Here is a 12,494-nt window from a genome sequence, read left to right as displayed (position 1 = left end):
TATAATCGCTTGAATCAAGTGGGAGTTAATCTTCCAGATAAAATAGTGATTGACAGAATTCTCTAGTCACCATCACCAAGTTAGTAGAACTTCGTGATGAACTATAGTATGCAAGGGATGACGAAAGTAATTCCCGAGCTCTTCGCGATGCTGAAATCGACGAAGGTAGAAATCAAGAAAGAGCATCAAGTGTTGATGGTTAACAAGACCACTAGTTTCAAGAAAAGGGCAAAGGGATAGAAGGGGAACTTCAAGAAGAACGGCAAGCAAGTTGCTGCTCAAGTGAAGAAGCCCAATTCTGGACCTAAGCCTGAGACTAAGTACTTCTACTGCAAAGGAACTGGTCACTGGAAGCGGAACTGCCCCAAGTATTTGGCGGATAAGAAGGATGGCAAAGTGAACAAAGGTATATTTGATATACATGTAATTGATGTGTACTTTACTAGTGTTTATAGCAACCCCTAAGTATTTGATACTAGTTCAGTTGCTATGATTAGTAACTCGAAACGGGAGTTGCAGAATAAACAGAGACTAGTTAAGGGTGAAGTGACGATGTGTGTTGGAAGTGGTTCCAAGATTGATATGATCATCATCGCAGACTCCCTATACTTTCGGGATTAGTGTTGAACCTAAATAAGTGTTATTTGGTGTTTGCGTTGGGCATGAATATGATTTGATCATATTTATTGCAATACGGTTATTCATTTAAGTTAGAGAACAATTGTTGTTCTGTTTACATGAATAAAACCTTCTATGGTCATACACACCAACGAAAATGGTTTGTTGGATCTCGATCGTAGTGATACACATATTCATAATATTGAAGCCAAAAATATGCAAAGTTAATAATGATAGTGCAACTTATTTGTGGCACTGCCGTTTAGGTCATATTGGTGTAAAACACATGAAGAAACTCCATGCTGATGGGATTTTGGAATCACTTGATTATGAATCACTTGATGCTTGCGAACCATGCCTCTTGGGCAAGATGACTAAAACGCCGTTCTCCGGAACAATGAAGCGAGCAACAGATTTGTTGGAAATCATACATACTGATGTATGTGGTCCGATGAATATTGAGGCTCGCGGTAGGTATTGTTATTTTCTGACCTTCACAGATGATTTGAGCAGATATGGGTATATCTACTTGATGAAACACAAGTCTGAAACATTTGAAAAGTTCAAAGAATTTTAGAGTGAAGTGGAGAATCATCGTAACAAGAAAATAAAAGTTTCTACGATATGATCGCAGAGGTAAAATATTTGAGTTACGAGTTTGGTCTTCATTTGAAACAATGCGGAATAGTTTCGCAACTCACGCCACCTGGAACACCACAGCGTAATGGTGTGTCCGGACGTCATAACCGTACTTTATTAGATACGGTGCGATCTATGATGTTTCTTACCAATCTACCACTATCGTTTTGGGGTTATGCATTAGAGACAGCTGCATTCATGTTTAAAAGGGCACCATCTAAATCCGTTGAGATGACACCTTATGAAATGTGGTTTGGCAAGAAACCAAAGTTGTCGTTTCTTAAAATTTGGGGTTGCTATGCTTATAAGAAAAGGTTTCATGCTGATAAGCTCAAACCCAAATCGGAGAAATGTGTCTTCATAGGAAACCCAAAGGAGATAGTTGGGTACACCTTCTATCACAGATCCGAAGGCAAGATATTCGTTGCTAAGAATGGATCCTTTCTAGAGAAGAAGTTTCTCTCGAAAGAAGTGAGTGGGAGGAAAGTAGAACTTGATGAGGTAACTGTACCTGCTCCCTTATTGGAAATTAGTTCATCACAGAAATCTGTTCCTGTGACTACTACACCAATTAGTGAGGAAGCTAATTGAAAGGATCTAGATGACGACTAGAGGGGGGGTGAATAGGCATTTTAAAACTGTTACGGATTTGGCTTTATCCTAATGCGGAATTAAACTAAACGGATACCTTTCAAGCACAAATCCTAAATATGCTAGGCTCAACTAAGTGCACCAACAACCTATGCTAAACAAGATAGGCACTTAAGGAAGCTAGCAAGCACAAACTATATCACAAGATATGGAAATGTAGGAACAACTAAACAATTCAACTAGCACAAGATATATCAATATGAGCAAGTATGAATTGCGGTAAGTAAAGGGTGTGGGTAAGAGATAACCACAAGTGAGTCGGAGACGCGGATTTATCCCGAAGTTCACACTCGTGAGAGTGCTAATCTCCGTTAGAGCGGTGCCGAAGCCAAATCTCCGGGGCGTCACCAAGTGACTCACCGTATTCTCCTTTTCGAGTCACCCCCAACGGATGAGCCTCGATTCACTCGGGGTTGGTCTTGAAGGCGACCACCACACCTTTACAAACTTCTCCGGAGCACACCACAAGCAAGGAAGCTTCCGGAGGAACTTGACCACCTAGGCCACTTCAACACCCTTCCCCGGAGCACACCACAAGAGGAAGCTTCCGGGGGAACCTTGGCCACATAGGCCTCTTCACAATCTTCACAATGAATATCACCAAACCGTCTAGGAGGCCGAAACCTCCAAGAGTAATAAACTCACGGACTCTCACTCGAACTAATCGATGTGGGGAGCTCAAACCAATGCAACAAATGCAATGCAATGCCAAGCAACAAATGCTCAACACACACTCTCAATCTCACAAGATGCACTTTTGAAAGTAGGAGATTGAGGAGAGGGGATGCAATGGATATGATCAACAAATGGCTCACAAATCCATCCACAAATCCCCCTTCACATAGAGGGGAGAAAGGGCTTTGGGAGAGGTGTAGAGAGGCTCAAAATGGTGTTTTGAAAGTGTAAGAACCAACCCCCAACCGGTGGGAGGAAAGGGCCCTTAAATAGCCAAACTCAGAAACTAGCCGTTGGGGCTCCAACGGGCATTTCCTGGGCACCCCGTGTGCACGGGGGTTTAGACCCCATGCCCACGGGGTCCCGTGCGCACGGTACAAGCCCCGTGCACATGGGGCCCCGTGCCCACGGGGGTCAAATACCCCGTGCACACGGAGTCCCCAGGACAGCCAGCAGCAGCCCACTAAAACGTTGATAACTTTGGCATACGGACTCCGAATTCGATGATCTTGGGCTCATTTTGAAGCTATGGAAAAGCCCAAGGTCCTCACATAGAGAACCACCCAAGATTAACAAGAAAGAATGATGCAAGTAATGCAAAGGTTTGAGCTCTCTACATGCGACGTGATCAAGCTACTTGCCCGAGAGTCCCTCTTGATAGTACGGCTATCAAACCTATAATCCGGTCTCCCACCAAGCACTATGAGACCGGCAAAACTAGGAAAACCTAGCTAAGGAATACCTTTGCCTTGCACATTCAACTTGAGCTTGATGATGACTTTAATGCTTGCCTCAAGTTGGAATCCCTTTCTTGTCCATGACCACTTGGTGAAGATACTCGAATTGCTTCCTCATGATGCAATGAGGGAAGCCTTAACTTAAGCCCATCTTCACATGTGCATTATCATGATGTGGACCACAAGCTTCAAAGCATATAACCTCCGGCTTCTCATCTTGCACTTGGACACCTCGAACCCGATGACCATCACCACTTGATGTCATCCTCACATAGGCTACTTGAAATCTTTCCTTTTGATGCAAGCCTATGAGAAACACCTAACACACATAGACATAACAAACATATAGCATGGGTTAGGTAACAAAGCACAATTCACAATTACTTACCATACCACTAGATCACTTGATCTCACGTGGTACATTGTTTGTGCTTTGTGAGTTGACCACTTAGATATACTCTTCGAGCTTCATCTTGGTCAACCAACATCTTTACTTCAAGCTCCATCTTGGTTTCTTGAAAGCCACAATGAACTCTTCATTTCACTTCATTGCTTCAAGACAATATCACCAAAGACTCTTTCATGACCATATCAAGTTCCACTATGAATATCATCTTGGTCACCACTTGCCCTTCTAAAAACTCCATCCCAAACTCTTGAGAGGCATAATGAATTCGTCACTCTAGTTGCTTGCTTCAAGACTTGATCAACCAAAACCCAACACATGAGCTCACCATGATCTTGTCTTGAGACCATAACTTGAATTCTTCTCTTTGATTATTCTCTCAAGCCCTTGATCCTTAAAAGCCCTCCATCATAATATCTTGAGAGGCACAATGAATTCTTCACTCTAGTTGTTTGCTTCAAGACTTGATCAACCTAAAGCCAACACATGAGCACACCATGATCTTGTCTTGAAACCATAACTTGAATTCTTCTCTTTGATTACTCTCTCAAGCCTTGATCCTCAGAAGCCCAAATATATCAGTCTTTGAGATCCTCCAATGAACTCCATCATGAACATAATTAGATTAGGCATTGAAACAAATCTTGATGGCTTCAATAGAAGTACCCGAAGACCAACTTGAAACCTCACTGGATATGGGATCTCGAGAGCCAACACCTAGGCCCCATGAGCACGGGGTATCCAGAGAGTTGACACTCGACCCCGTGCGCACGGTATAAGCCCGTGTGCATGGGGTATCCAGAGAGGGATACCATGAGGACTTCTTCGGATGCTTTGATGGCAATCTTCACATAACAACCCAAAGAACTTCAAGCATCACTATGGAACATATCTTCATATAAGATCCAATGCACTTGATGCTCCATAGGAATTGTCATTTAATACCAAAGCTTAGAGCAAATATAACTTCATCTATATGGACTTCATCCTTGATTCCATCCAATATCCTTGAGGCATTATCTTCATATATATGGACTTCATCCTTGATTCCATCCAATATCCTTGAGGCATTATCTTCATATATATGGACTTCATCCTTGATTCCATCCAATATCCTTGAGGCACCATCTATGGACAAAACCTTCAAATATATCTCACTGAAAACATTAGTCCATAGAGATTGTCATTCAATTACCAAAACCACACTTAGGGGCTACATGCCCTTTCAATCTCCCCCATTTTGGTAATTGATGACAATCTCAACAAGAGGGTTTATATAATGAATTTAAAACAAGTATGCAATCTATCCGAGAATAAATTGAATACTTGAGGTGGTTTTGATAGCCTCAAATATCACAAAGATAGTTGATGTTATCAAAACCGGTTGTACTAGCATCGAAATACTACACAAGAATTTGATGCTAGTAGAACCACACTATATAGAACAAACTCCCCCACAATATATGCATGGAAGAACTTGGTGGAGTTTCCTCTATATACACATCCATGCAACAACCACAACAAATGTAGATATGCATGAACCAACCTACTTCACCTAAACCCTCTAAACTTCTCCCCCATTGGCAACAAGTGCCAAAATGGAGAAAAAATCTAGAAGACCAATATAGTATGAGTTCCTCCTTAACTTGTGCATTTCTCATATTGTGAGTGGAATCAAATGCACATATCCAGTTACGAACAAAAGAAGAAATTCACACTATATTGAGGATCCATAAAATGCACCAAAAAGATATTATGATATGAGCATAGGAGTGTTCTAAAGAACATAGAGAAGCTCCCCATTATTTGTGCATTATTTAGTTTTCTACTTGGATACAACGTGCACAAAATAGGATCATCACTTGACTAAGCAAGGGTCCAAAATATATCCAACAACTCATGAGTGCAATGATATATGCAATACATACAAGCACTCACTACTCAACCTCTTACCGGATCCACCAAAGAATAAAAAGAGACAATTCCAAGGACCGACAAGGAAACGAAAGGATATCAAAGAGGGATATGCACTTTCTCATGTGTATAAGTTTCTTACGTGGCCAATAATCATCAAGATGAGCATCCACAAAGAAACTTGCACACACAAAAAGATACAAAAGATAAGAACATGATATCCAAGAATGAATCCATTATTTATACAAACTTGATCTTAGCATAGGGCTTTGTCACATGGCACATGGCACAAGGCACATGGCGCAAACTGATCTCATTTGCATAAAAATGAATTACTAAGCATGAGAGCAAATACCACAACCAAAAAGATTGTTTCTTGCAATTTTATCAATATTGCACATAAGAGCACTTTGAGGAATTGGTATGCAATAAATTGCTTAATTGGCATATTTGGGATAAGTGAACCATGAGCATGGTTTTATAGATCCCCATGATATGCTTCTTCTCAAAAGTCTCATAGATGCAATAAGGAGGTTTAAGCTGTTGCAAGAAACACAAACTCAACAAGTACTAAACATGCCATGATGCAACATACACAATGTTGACTCTAATTTAAACAAACGCATGAAGTAAGTACTTGTTACCGAGAGAGCATTGGTTCAAGGGGCCCTTGATCTAGCCCATGAACATGAGGGACTTGATTTTGTTCTTGGATAGGTAAATGATCTCCCATAGCATCTTGTTCTTGTGTTGGGGGTGATGACTTCCCTTGTGGTGGATCCACAAGAGGGGCTCTTACTCCTTCTTCTACATGGACAAAGGGTGTTTCTTGTGGAAGAATATGACCAATCCCCATTGTACTTGTAGCTTGGGAAGGAGCCTCATCACCTACAACACTTGAAACAAATTGCTCCACATGGAAGCTGTTATTCTCATCACACTCCACATTCACCATTTCCTCAATACATCCCGTGGATTTATTGAGAATACAGTAAGTGTGGGAGTTTGATGCATATCCAACAAAAAGACCCAAATTATGTTAACCGGGTTGAATTGATGAGAATGAAACACTTACAACCGAATCGGGTTTTCATTTATCTTCTCCCTCAAATCAAAGAATCAACCAAGCTTGGCTCTAATAATTTTCCATGGTGTCTCCACCTTCCTTGTGAATAAGCCAAGCATCCAATGCTTCTCCACAGTACCTAAAGCACATTAAGGTACAATTTGGTCCCCAAACATATTGGGTCCGAAGTAGTTAGGACAACCACAATATATAGGGCAAACTCCACATTAAATATGTGCAAAAGGATATGAACTTGAAGTTCATGCACACTTTTAACCATTAATGATTTTATGGAGTTTACCCTACATAGAGGATCAAGTAGCAAGCAAGGCATGAAGAAGAATATAAATAAATATGCATGCTCATGCCTACCAAGATCCAGAGAGATACGATTTGGACAAAAGAACACTTAACCGAAGAATACTCCGATAATATCACAAAGTATTCAAGTTGTCCAAATTATATCAAAGTGACGAATCCACACAGGACCGCACACAAAGTACAACATATGAACTAAGCAAAAACCAAAGAGCATATAGGATATACAATACACACATGCTCAAAGGCTTATCTTACTCAAGTAGATAAAAGATAGCACAAGCAGTGAGATAAGGCAAGTTGAAGCACAAGCCGAGAAGAAGATGATCATAAGGTTCTACCACATGAGGGAATACTAATTGTAAGAGAATACAAATGGTATTTGGAATTAACACTCGGGGGTAGATTACGAAGATGCACAGGATCATCAACAACTCCAAAGCAAAGAAAGATAAATAAAGCGTACTTGGCCGGGTGGACATTTCTGCCCATAGGACCCCGTGCGCACGGGCTAGGTCAGCCCCGTGCGCACGCTGTGTCCAGAGAAAAACCACCTCCCCGTGCGCACGGGGGTCTAGGCCCCCGTGTGCACGGGGTGTCCAGTTATTTTCACCCACCCCGTGCGCACGGGGGTCCAGGACCCCGTGCGCACGGGGTGTCCAGTAAGTTTCGTGGTACCCCGTGCGCACGGGGGTCAGAGACCCCGTGCACACGGGGTGTCCAGAAACTTACTGAAGAACCTCACAGGACACCGCGACGAAGCACGCAACAAAGGTAAATAACAACCAACAAGAGATAATTAGTGGATACTCTGAGAATTTGAATTTCGAATGAGCTTGACATACCACATAGTGACTAGATAAGATTGAATATCAATACTATGTGGCATTTCTCATATTCACATTTTGGGTTTGTGATGTGCACACAACAAAACACTCCCCCATAATGTGATGATCCACTAATATCTTGCAAGAGCCAATCAAGATACAATACAGGCTCAAAACAGCAAACACCACTATATAATGTGCAATGCAACCTACACATGCTAGATAACACAAATCAAGCATACTAAGAAACACAACATATAGATGCACATGCTAGATACAAAACCTAAGCATGCACGGGGCGAGCAACTTCCAATGTAAGCAATGTAAATACAAGTTACCGCAAAGAGGAACATTGGATAGATAATATGAAGATAATCCACATGACTTGGCTCGAACAAATAAATGGTGGATATCCTTTTCTTTATGAACTAGCCAAATCTCTAATGTCGAACCTACGAACTATGAGGAAGCGATGATGAGCCCAGATTCCGCGAAATGGTTTGAGGCCATGAAATCTGAGATGGGATCCATGTATGAGAACAAAGTATGGACTTTGATTGACTTGCCCAAATGATCGGCGAGCCATTGAGATTAAATGGATCTTCAAGAGGAAGACGGACGCTGATAGTAGTGTTACTATCTACAAAGCTAGAATTGTCGCAAAAGGTTTTCGACAAGTTCAAGGTGTTGACTACGATGAGAGTTTCTCACTTGTATCTATGCTTAAGTCTGTCCGAATCATATTAGCAATTGCTGCATTTTATGAAATCTGGCAAATGGATAAACAAAACTGCATTCCTTAATGGATTTATTAAAGAAGAGTTGTATATGATGCAACCAGAAGGTTTTGTTGACCCTAAAGGTGCTAACAAAATATGCAAGCTCCAGCGATCCATCTATGGACTGGTGCAAGCATCTCGGAGTTGGAATATACGCTTTGATAAGTTGATCAAAGCATATAGTTTTATGTAGACTTGCGGTGAAGCCTGTATTTACAAGAAAGTGAGTGGGAGCACTACAACATTTCTGATAAGTATATGTGAATGACATATTGTTGATCGGAAATAATGTAGAATTATTCTGCAAAGCATAAAGGAGTGTTTGAAAGGAGTTTTTCAAAGAAAGACCTCGGTGAAGCTGCTTACATATTGAGCATCAAGATCTATAGAGATAGATCAAGACGCTTGATAAGTTTTTTCAATGAGTGCATACCTTGACAAGATTTTGAAGTAGTTCAAAATGGAACAGTCAAAGAAAGAGTTGTTGCCTGTGTTACAAGGTGTGAAATTGAGTAAGACTCAAAGCCCGACCACGGCAGAAGATAGAAAGAGAATGAAAGTCATTTCCTATGCCTCAGCCATAGGTTCTACAAAGTATGCCATGCTTTGTACTAGATCTATCATATACCCTACCACTGAGTTTGGCAAGGGAGTACAATAGTGATCTAGGAGTAGATCACTGGACAGCGGTCAAAATTATTCTTAATGGAATAAGGATATGTTTCTCGATTATGGAGGTGACAAAAGGTTCATCGTAAAGGGTTACGTCGATGCAAGTTTTTGACACTGATCCAGATGACTCTAAGTCTCAATCTGGATACATATTGAAAGTGGGAGCTATTAGCTAGAGTAGCTCCATGCAGAGCATTGTAGACATAGAATTTGCAAAATACTTACGGATCTGAATGTGACAGACCCGTTGACTAAAATTATCTCACAAGCAAAACATGATCACACCTTAGTACTCTTTGGGTGTTAATCACATAGCGATGTGAACTAGATTAATGACTCTAGTAAACCCTTTGGGTTTTGGTCACATGACGATGTGAACTATGGGTGTTAATCACATGGTGATGTGAATTATTGGTGTTAAATCACATGGCGATGTGAACTAGATTATTGACTCTAGTGCAAGTGGGAGACTGAAGGAAATATGCCCTAGAGGCAATAATAAAGTTATTATTTATTTCCTTATTTCATGATGAATGTTTATTATTCATGCTAGAATTGTATTAACCGGAAGCATAATACATGTGTGAGTACATAGACAAACAGAGTGTCACTAGTATGCCTCTACTTGACTAGCTCGTTGATCAAAGATGGTTATGTTTCCTAGCCATAGACATGAGTTGTCATTTGATTAACGGGATCACATCATTAGGAGAATGATGTGATTGACTTGACCCATTCCGTTAGCTTAGCACTCGATTGTTTAGTATGTTGCTACTGCTTTCTTCATGACTTATACATGTTCCTATGACTATGAGATTATGCAACTCCCGTTTACCGAGGGAACACTTTGTGTGCTACCAAACGTCACAACGTAACTGGGTGATTATAAAGGTGCTCTACAGGTGCTTCCAAAGGTACTTTTTGGGTTGGCGTATTTCGAGATTAGCATTTGTCACTCCGATTGTCGGAGAGGTATCTCTGGGCCCTCTCGGTAATACACATCACTATAAGCCTTGCAAGCAATGTGACTAATGAGTTAGTTGCGGGATGATGCATTACGGAACGAGTAAAGAGACTTGCCGGTAACGAGATTGAACTAGGTATTGAGATACCGACGATCGAATCTTGGGCAAGTAACATACCGATGACAAAGGGAACAACGTATGTTGTTATGCGGTTTGACCGATAAAGATCTTCGTAGAATATGTGGAGCCAATATGAGCATCCAGGTTCCGCTATTGGTTATTGACCGGAGACGTGTCTCGGTCATGTCTACATTGTTCTCGAACCCGTAGGGTCCGCACGCTTAAAGTTCGATGACGGTTATATTATGAGTTTATGTGTTTTGATGTACCGAAGGTAGTTCGGAGTCCCGGATGAGATCGGGGACATGACGAGGAGTCTCGAAATGGTCGAGACGTAAAGATCGATATATTGGACGACTATATTCGGACATCGGAAAGGTTCCGAGTGGTTCGGCTATTTTTCGGAGTACCGGGGAGTTATGGGAATACGGGGGAAGAAGTATATGGGCCTTATTGGGCTTTAGGGGAGAGGGAGAGGCAGGCCGCCCCCCCCCCCCCATTGACTAGTCCGAATTGGACTAGGGGAAGGGGCGGCGCCCCCTCCTTCCTTCTCTTCCCTCTTCCCTTTCCTTGACTCCTACTCCTACTACTTGGAAGGGGGAGAATCCTACTCCCGGTGGGAGTAGGACTCCTCCTAGGGCGCGCCATAGAGAGGGCCGGCCCTCCCCCTCCTCCACTCCTTTATATACGGGGAGGGGGTGTTGGAAATATGCCCTAAAGGCAATAATAAAATGGTTATTATTATATTTCCTTATTCATGATAATTGTCTATTGTTCATGCTTTAATTGTGTTATCCGAAAATCGTAATACATGTGTGAATACATAGACCATAACATGTCCCTAGTGAGCCTCTAGTTGACTAGCTCGTTGATCAATAGATGGTTACGGTTTCCTGACCATGGACATTGGATGTCATTGATAACAGGATCACATCATTAGGAGAATGATGTGATGGACAAGACCCAATCCTAAGCATAGCACTAGATCGTGTAGTTCGTTTGCTAAAGCTTTTCTAATGTCAAGTATCATTTCCTTAGACCATGAGATCGTGCAACTCCCGGATACCGTAGGAATGCTTTGGGTGTACCAAACGTCACAACGTAACTGGGTGGCTATAAAGGTGCACTACAGGTATCTCCGAAAGTGTCTGTTGGGTTGGCCCGGATCGAGACTGGGATTTTTCACTCCGTATGACGGAGAGGTATCTCTGGGCCCACTCGGTATTGCATCATCATAATGAGCTCAATGTGACTAAGTAGTTAGTCACGGGATCATGCATTACGGAGCGAGTAAAGTGACTTGCCGGTAACGAGATTGAACGAGGTATTGGGATACCGACAATCGAATCTCGGGCAAGTAAAGTACCGATTGACAAAGGGAATTGTATACGGGATTGCTTGAATCCTCGACTTCGTGGTTCATACGATGAGATCATCGTGGAACATGTGGGAGCCAACATGGGTATCCAGATCCCGCTGTTGGTTATTGGCTAGAGAGGTGTCTCGGTCATGTCTGCATGATTCCCGAACACGTAGGGTCTACACACTTAAGGTTCGATGACGCTAGGGTTATAAGGAAGGTTTGTATGTGATTACCGAATGTTGTTCGGAGTCCCAGATGAGATCCCAGACGTCACGAGGAGTTCCGGAATGGTCCGGAGGTAAAGATTTATATATGGAAGTCACCATACGGTCACCGGAAATATTCGGGGGTATACCGGTATTGTACCGAGACCACCGGAGGGGTTCCGGGGGTCCACCGGGAGGGTCCACCTGCCCCGGAGGGCCTTATGGGCTGTAGGTGGAAGGGAACCAGCCCTTAGTGGGCTGGGCGCTAACCCCCCTAGGGCCCATGCGCCTAGGGTTTGGGGGGAACCCTAAAGGGGGGCGCCCCCCTTGCTTGGGGGGCAAGCTCCCTCCCCCCTTGGCCGCCCCCCCCCCCTCTAGATCTCATCTAGAGGGGCCGGCCCCCTTCCCCCTTCTCCCTACAAATAGAAGGGTGAGGGGAGGGCTGCAGCATGACATCCAAGGCGCAGCCCCTCCCCTCCCCAACACCTCTCCTCCTCCGCGTGTGCTTGGCGAAGCCCTGCCGGAGAACTTTCACTCC

The sequence above is a fragment of the Triticum aestivum genome, chromosome 5D (assembly GCF_018294505.1).
Source record: "Triticum aestivum cultivar Chinese Spring chromosome 5D, IWGSC CS RefSeq v2.1, whole genome shotgun sequence".
NCBI lineage: Eukaryota > Viridiplantae > Streptophyta > Magnoliopsida > Poales > Poaceae > Triticum > Triticum aestivum.
This window is presented reverse-complemented; position numbering follows the sequence as displayed.